Genomic DNA, 8,363 nt, shown 5'->3' with positions numbered 1-8,363 from the left:
TCATGCAAAGGATAAAGGGTTCAGCTACCGCAGCAAGTATCAAATATGTCGTTGTTGTCCTAATGCAGTAAAAGAGAGCAGGAGCGAGAGAGTGGGATTTTATCGGAATGAACAAGGGGGTTTTGCTTGCCTGGCACTTCTGAAGATAACATTGAGTCTTCATCAGTGTCAACGATCACATCGTCGGTATCACGTCTATCGAGAGGGAACAGATACCGGCAACAAAAAGAAATACAATCAATGCAATGCACAATATGATGCATGCTCATGACATGGCAATATGATTGTGTTTTGAGCTAATGCAACTAGCAACAGATTAAATGAAGTTGGTTTGAATACAAGATTCAAATTCAAACCCCATATGTGATTATTTAAATGTCATTCACTTCATTTGCCCTAAACAGTAGTGATAAGTTGTTCTAACATGCATGAAAATGGTACAGATGGATTCCTTGAATTTTTCTAATAATTTTTCATATATAAATTATTTAATTTGGAGTTACGGTTGAATTTCTATGATTTATTGAAGTTTTAGCTATTTCTGGAATTTCCTGATTATTATAAAATAAATTAAATTCCAGAAAAGGAATATGGCGTCAGCATGACCTCACCCTGACGTCATCAGGTCAACAGGGCGGTCCAGGTCAAACCTGACGTGTGGGGTCCACACGTCAGTGACACGGGTTAAACAGGGGGGGTTTAGTTTAGTTTAATTAAAGATTAGGGCACTAGGGCCCACATGTCAGTGTCAGCAGGGGGTAATTAGTTTAACTAATCCGATTAGTACTAATCCTAATTTAGTTAGTGGCCAGAGGCCCACACGTCAGTGACCCAGGGTCAAACTGGGCCCAGCAAGTCAACTGTCAACGGGGTCAACCCCACCGGCGACTTGACGCCGGCGAGGCCAACCGCGGCGGCGAGCCTCGGGTTTGCATCTCCGGCGACCAAACGGCCGGCGGAGGGCATCTACGTGACGCTGGTGGACTCGCGCGTCGAGTGGTGCAGGCGTTGGGTGCGGGGGTGGCCGGAGTTGTCGCCGGCGTCGACCTTGGCGGTCGCCGGAGCTCGGGGAGGTCGGGGTTGGCGCTAGGGGGCACGGCAGGTCGCACGGGTGGGCGCGCTCGGCTCCTGGAAGGGTGCTGAGCACGTTGCCGTGCTCGGGAGTTAGCTACGGTGGCTCTAGCACCGTCTGCGTCATCGCCGGCGGCGAGGAACGGTCGGCTCCGACAGCCAGGGTGGTTAGAGGGCGCGGACGGGCACGGAGAGAGAGGGGAAATGGACAGGGGCTCACGGTGAGTTCGAAGAGAAGGTCGGCGTGCTCGGGGAGGCGGTGGAGACGGCGAATCAACGGCGGCGGTGGTCGGAGCCCGAGGTGGAAGACGACGGCGATGGCGATGTTCTGGGCCCTCCCGGCTTGCGTGGCTCATCGAAGATGAAGAAGACAACGTGGCGGAGCTTCTGGGCGCGTCGGGTTTGCGTGGGGTGGCCGGTGTCCGCGAGGGAGCTCGTCGGTGGCGGCGGCTCCGTTCGGTCGCGGGAGGGAGAGAGAGCAGAGGGGGAATAGGGACGGAGGGAGAGCGAGAGGGGTTCCAGGGAGAGTGAGAGAGAGGCCAGGGGTGTCGTGGCGTCTCCAGGCGCATCGAGGAGGGAGGCAACCAGGCAGGAGGTGGCCAAGCGCGACGGCGGTGCTCACCACCGAGCTGCTTCGTGCGCTGGCACGGGAAGAAGACAGGAGAAGGGGGGCCAGGTGGGCTGGGCCGCGCAGGTGGGCTGCACAGTGTTGGGCTGTGGGTGGCTGCCAGGTAAGCTGAGGTAAGTGGCCCATGTAGGTTTTCTGTTCTGTTTTATTTTTTTCTTCTGTTTTGTTTTATTTAATATCTTTTGCCATTGTTTTTTTTAATTAAACAAATTCAAACAATGCCAAAAACTCCTCTGAATAATTTTATTTTGCTAGATGGACTTTTCCAAAAGCTTATAAAATATTTCAGGGGTATTTGAAATTATATTCTAATTATATGAATATAATTCAAATTCAAATAGCTAATGATTTAAATTCAAAGTCCCAAAAATAAATTCTTAAAAATGTTCAATATTTTGGTTGGGACCAGAACCCTTGCCAAAAATTATCAAACATTTAAGAAGAGCATTTTGGAACAATGAATGAGATTTTTAGGGTTTTTGCCCTTCTTTTATTTAGGGTTTTGAGGCTTCCAATTTCCCTCAGTTCAAGTTTCAAAAATTTAAATATGATGCGATGGAAGCAAGCATAGGTCAGGACAGAACTAGGGATGTGACAACTCACCCCCACTAAACAAGAATCTCGTCTCGAGATTCAAGCGTAGGGTAGGATGAAGGGTAACGCGGACTAGTATAATCTTCACGATCCAGGGTGCACTTCAGTTGAACGTTGATTCATTCACCATTATTGTCTTGAAGTCTTGCTCTGAGAAATCCTGTCAACATGACATGGAGGGAAGAAGGAGACTCTAGAAGGGTCGATCTCCTCGAAGATCGAACAACTCAGGATTAACTCACGGAATGAGACATAGAACCATCTCTCGGGCTGAGAGACGAAGCATAGATCTGAAGAAATGGAGTGAGATAGATGACGAGGTTTACCAGGTAGACTACAACTCCACACTTAACAGAGTAGTAAACGGTTGTCAGCGCAGCGAGGAGTTGAGTTGCCATGATACCACGACGAAACATCCTGGAGGAGGGTGATTCGTAGATTATTATCTTAAGTGGCAAAAAGAATTACCTTTGATATAGAGATCATTGAGACTCTCTATATCAGCCTAAGGCAAATCACAGCAATCGATTGGCGGGGGTCGGTAGAATGGCATACTCGGACATGGATGATGTGGATTACCTTGTTGAAGACAACGTAATGGATGAATTTCCTTATCACCGGAAATGGAAGAGACCCATGGTAGAATGACACATTGGCGGTGCAAGCTGGGAACAAAATGCAAATGCTGGGAATGATTCTGGTAACTGGGGAGAGGCTCATCAATAGAGAGTGAATTCACTGTTTGAAAAGGTCATAGCATTGCCGAGGAAACTGAGAGCAAACCCAGTTAGTGCCGAAGATAACACCTAGCGCTTGTGCGTGCTCTCAAGAACTTGAGCATTTCCACAATCATCAAGGTTTTACCAACATCCGTGTCAAGAATCCTGGCAACACAACATACCACCATGATGAACAACGATGGACGATGCAGATGCATAGGAAGATAACATCAACTCAGATTTCACCCTAGCGAGGCCAAGGAAACAAATCTGGATGATCGACCGAGAGACATTTAGCACTCCGCTTCTAATGTTCTCCTTGACGTGCTAGTGTAACCCATTCTTAGATATGGTTTGCTAACTAGAACATCAAGTAAAGGTCGGACTTCGGGAGCAACAGAATCCATAAGGAACAGTTACGGAGGTAAATCCTACGAAATCCTTATGGGGAGGTGGCCAACTTCCTCAAACAAGATACTACAATAATAGGTCTTCCGGCTGGGTGTGTTGGCCACGACATCCACTTTACCGGTTATCGAGGGACCAATATTATAGTTCTTGGGAAATATTCCAACCATCATGTCTGCCTGAGGCTCAGATCTGGTTGGTGTCAGGATATTCCAGACTCATCGAGTCTAGGAAGAAAAACGAAAGTTTGCAACACAAATCGACGAGATGACGTTGCGAGATTCTCAGGAAATGAACTACGATAGCAAGCTCCAAAACATGAGCTGGTTCTGCTACAAACATGTGAACACGTTGTTCCAGACAAGCATGCCCACATGGTAGTCTTACAATAAAACACTACCGAGTTCTGGTTGGGAGCCATCATCGAGGATATCGAAGTCTTTACGCAAGTCCATGGATTAGATCCCAAGCATAGACTTCTTTTCCTTGAACAAGTCAATCAGTGGCTTGGTGTGCTAGGATATACATATGGAATGAAGATGATCAGTCTAACAGACCACAGAATTCTTCGCACGTGCATGATCGACTTGGGATGATTCCAAAGGAGCAAAAACAAACTTTCTCGAATTCACGACGGCAACTTACATCAAAATGCACGTGAATCCAAGGAAGTCACTCCTTTCATCAAACAAGTACTTCATGAGCTAGCATGAAGAAAATGCTTTCAAAAGTTTCCAACACTAGCTTAATGTTCAACAACATCATGGAGGAGATAAGGATGTTGTCAATGGGCTCAACAACAACTTATCGGAATTTCCATATCACTGGACTTCCACCATCATGTGAACACGGTGATAGCATTGATCAGACCCAAAAGATATAATGGTGTATGCTCGAGGGATCAACCACGAGGAAGACAACATTACGAACATCGTTGGTTCTGACTTGATTTGACGATAGCCCAGACTCAAATCAAAGGATTGATAAGACGATAGGTCCAGCAACTGATCACAGGGGCCAATCGATGAAGATATCATCTTTCTTCAACACACACCACACAAGAATATCCCTTCGGAACGAACTAAGTCAGGCAAGCTTTTATCTTCCAACCCTCCAAGTTGTTGCTTAGCTTAACCAACTAGCTCAGGGATATCTAACACCGATTCTTGGAGAGAAGGTGGTTCACAAGAAACCAACTTGATCACGAGCTCAACATAGCGGTCAGGTGACAACCTGGTAATACTTCCAAGAAGATATACGGAAAATCACGAACCACCGATATGTTACTAAGCTCGAGAACAATCTTGCTTCTCAGGGCAAGATGATATGATCAAATGAGCGAGGACTTGACAAAATCCTAACTCATTAATCAAAGAGTGCATCAGGAAATAAGGACTAGGTAGCACGATCAGTCTTAGAAGGATGATTCAAAAACCAACATACTAGGAATGAAATTATTGTCCTTTAACTACCCAGCAACGAGGTTGCTAGGCGTATTGATTTCACACATCACAATTCATTTGTCGGTATTCCGGTTGCATCAACACGAAGACCGAGGAATGACTAATGATGGCAAGAAGTATCACTGTACCAAGAGTTCATAGGATGGTGTGCAATTCCTATAACAATCCCGATATAAAGATGGTAATACTCCAAGGTAGAACAGAACAAAAGCTGGATTAGCAATTTGATCTGCGGAGCACAACTTCTTTGACCCAATCCGGGATATGGAAGAGGTACTGGAGTTTGTTTCTCCTAGTCATTCTGCGATAGAATGGCTTGACGGAGCACAAGAGTAATAGGCATCGATAAACGAACGCACGCATACTCTTGACTATCAATTGATAGACGAGGGTCAGAATGCAACTAAAGAGAACAACTCAAAGGAACATATAATTTTCTGAGTTGTGGATGCATAGATTAGTATGTCGAACCAAGTTCAACATATTTCTTCCGGATAACCCATGCAGAAAGGTAGAACTGGCAGAGTCACGATTTATGAATGGAGAACTCCTCAAGAATAATCCTGTTGTGATATTTCAGTTCAACGAGGAACTTCTGCCATAAGTAGTTCATGGTATCTGGAAGAAGAAGATACCACGGACTTCAAGGACTATCGCAAAGGTTACTAATATCCTAAAGGCGCTAGCAATTACTATCAACATGAAGTAAGTAGAGTGAATCTCGGGTTTAAGAACCCAGGAATAGAATACCTACTACTAAGTAGCATCACGGGATGCTTTCGGGAATGATGGCCAGAATCATCACGCTGGGAACACAAATCATGGCTAAATTACTAGATGATCCCCTAAGACACCTAGGGTCATAATACTAGCTCCAACATATATGTCAAGGCAATAAAGTACCTCAACTCACTGATTTGTGTGATTAATCTGACCAAAGGCACATCGGAAACAGGAGGAAGGGATTTGCAAATGCATCCGACTATTTAGAAACCTGGGATGACTCGGACAGCATAACGGCTGTAAATGCTCAGAAAAGATTTGAGACATTCACAAAAATGGTGGCATAACCACTCAGAAACACAATATCAAGGTTTCGAGATCAACAATCAACATACGGAAGTGATAGGAACTGAAACGAGGCTTGAGTCCAACAGTCTTATAAGTCTACTGATTAGTAACACGTGATCCTGATAGAAAGAAGAGATAGCCTAGTTCTTAATCCCCGTAGGAAAATAAGATGACTCAGATCAGAAGGCATAAGGTATAAGGAGTAAAAAGAGCCTTACGTTCCATCCCACAATCAATTCCCTTATATAACTAAAGAATTTCTAGACTCAACTTCGACCAGTTTGGCTTGGTAATCCTACAGGCAGTCAAGCTCTGATACCAACGCTGTCAGGACCCCGACTCAATGCCACATCGATCTAGCATGTAACACCTCATATCACTTTGCGGCCTCACGCACGGTATTCCCATGGGTGTCGCCTTACCTTTACGCGGGACCGTTTGCGCCTTTTGGCACACGTATATGACAGTGTCGCTAGCATCTATATGATAAGGAGCCCGGGCTGACATGGCTAGTCGTAAACCCAAAGTGGCACAAACTTACAGGGACAGGCATCCATGACCCAGCATCGAACGTGTCGGTCATCAGCGAGTGAATCCAGGCTGTAGCACTGGGCTAGCAGGACTCCGGTGAACCGGGCTGTAGCGGGCTAACAGGACTCCGGTAGTCATCGCGTGACATTTCCCCGAAGGGACAGACACAGGAACGAAGAAGGACACATGCCGGCCAGCCTAAGTGTTCCGGAGCAGTAGCAAGCTACCATGGCTCGGTGGAAACACTAGGAGACATTTCCCGGTAAGAGAGGTTACTAAGGATAAACAACTAGATAGTCAGATCCCACACATACCAAGCATTTCAAACATACACACAATATGCTCGATATGTGCCATACAACATGGCATCACAAGATGACTCTACGACTCAAGCAGTTTATGCCATAGGCTCCGAGGAGCGAGATATTACAAACATGAGTCTCATGACCCAACAATCAGAGCATACAAGTCAAAACACATGCGGAAGCTTAACATGTCTGAGTACAGACTACTATAAATGAAAAAGGCTGAGAAGCCTGACTATCTACCAGATCCTGCCGAGGGCACAAGATCGTAGCTGAGGTAACAAGCTAAACGTCGAAGTCCACGCGGAACTACTAGTGAGACCGAAGTCTCTCTGCAAAAACATAAAATAGGCAAACGTGAGTACAAATGTACCCAGCAAGACTTACATCAGAACTAACTACATATGCATCATTATCAACAAAGGGGATGGTGGGGTTTAACTGCAGCAAGCCAGCTTTGACTCGGTGGCTATCCTAAACTACGACTGCAATGTAACTCTTTTGAGGTGGCGCACACGAGTCCACATATTCACCATATCAATACACCACTATGGATCCGCTCCCGTCTCCCTACGAGAACGCCATCCATAGCACTCACGCTCATCTTGCGTATTTTAGAGTATCCACTTTCACTTGTCTATGAACTATGCAAGGGGTCCAAGCTTCCATATCCGAGGAATCCGGCTATTCGAATAGATGATGTTAACCCTGCAGGGGTGTACTTCTTCACACACGCTCCCGCCACTTACCGCCCTGTACACGTCATGTACCTCGGCAACCTTCAAGCGGAAGCCGGGCGAGGGAGTCGGCCACGACCTGACTAACCGAACAAGTCTCTAGTCCAGGTTTATCGCCTATTCGGGTTCCATCCGCAAGGAGATCCGGCCGGGGTGTCGCTTACGGCCCCAAACGATGTGTGCAGGGTTCCCAAGCCCACCAACCGGGTGCCACTTGGTACACCGGGCCACTGTGCCTAGTCTGTCCCAAGCCCACCTGTACCGGGTGCCACTTGGTAGACTACTAACACTACCTACAAACACCAGAAACTAGTTGCAACTCCTGGACAGAGATCATGTTGATTAATAAGTCGAGAGAGTCATTAAGCGGATCCCAATGTGTGGTAGTAGCTGTTCATGGATCACAAACACAGAACTCAGTTCCTGAGGACGGCTGCAATGAGACAACCCACCATGTACTCCTACATGGCCTCTCACCGCTACCTTTACCAAATCGTGTTCACACACTTAGCTCACACACAGTAGGACATGTTCACACGCCTCTGATTCATCCCCGATGAATCAGACCTGACTCAACTCTAAGCAGTAGCAGGCATGACAAACAAGCATGAATGAGTAGGCACAACAGGGCTCAAACAACTCCTACTCATGCTAGTGGGTTTCATCTATTTACTGTGGCAATGACAGGTCATGCAAAGGATAAAGGGTTCAGCTACCGCAGCAAGTATCAAATATGTCGTTGTTGTCCTAATGCAGTAAAAGAGAGCAGGAGCGAGAGAGTGGGATTTTATCGGAATGAACAAGGGGGTTTTGCTTGCCTGGCACTTCTGAAGATA

The sequence above is a fragment of the Triticum aestivum genome, chromosome 7B (genome assembly GCF_018294505.1).
Source record: "Triticum aestivum cultivar Chinese Spring chromosome 7B, IWGSC CS RefSeq v2.1, whole genome shotgun sequence".
Classification (NCBI taxonomy): Eukaryota; Viridiplantae; Streptophyta; class Magnoliopsida; order Poales; family Poaceae; genus Triticum; species Triticum aestivum.
Note: the sequence above shows the minus strand (reverse complement) of the source record.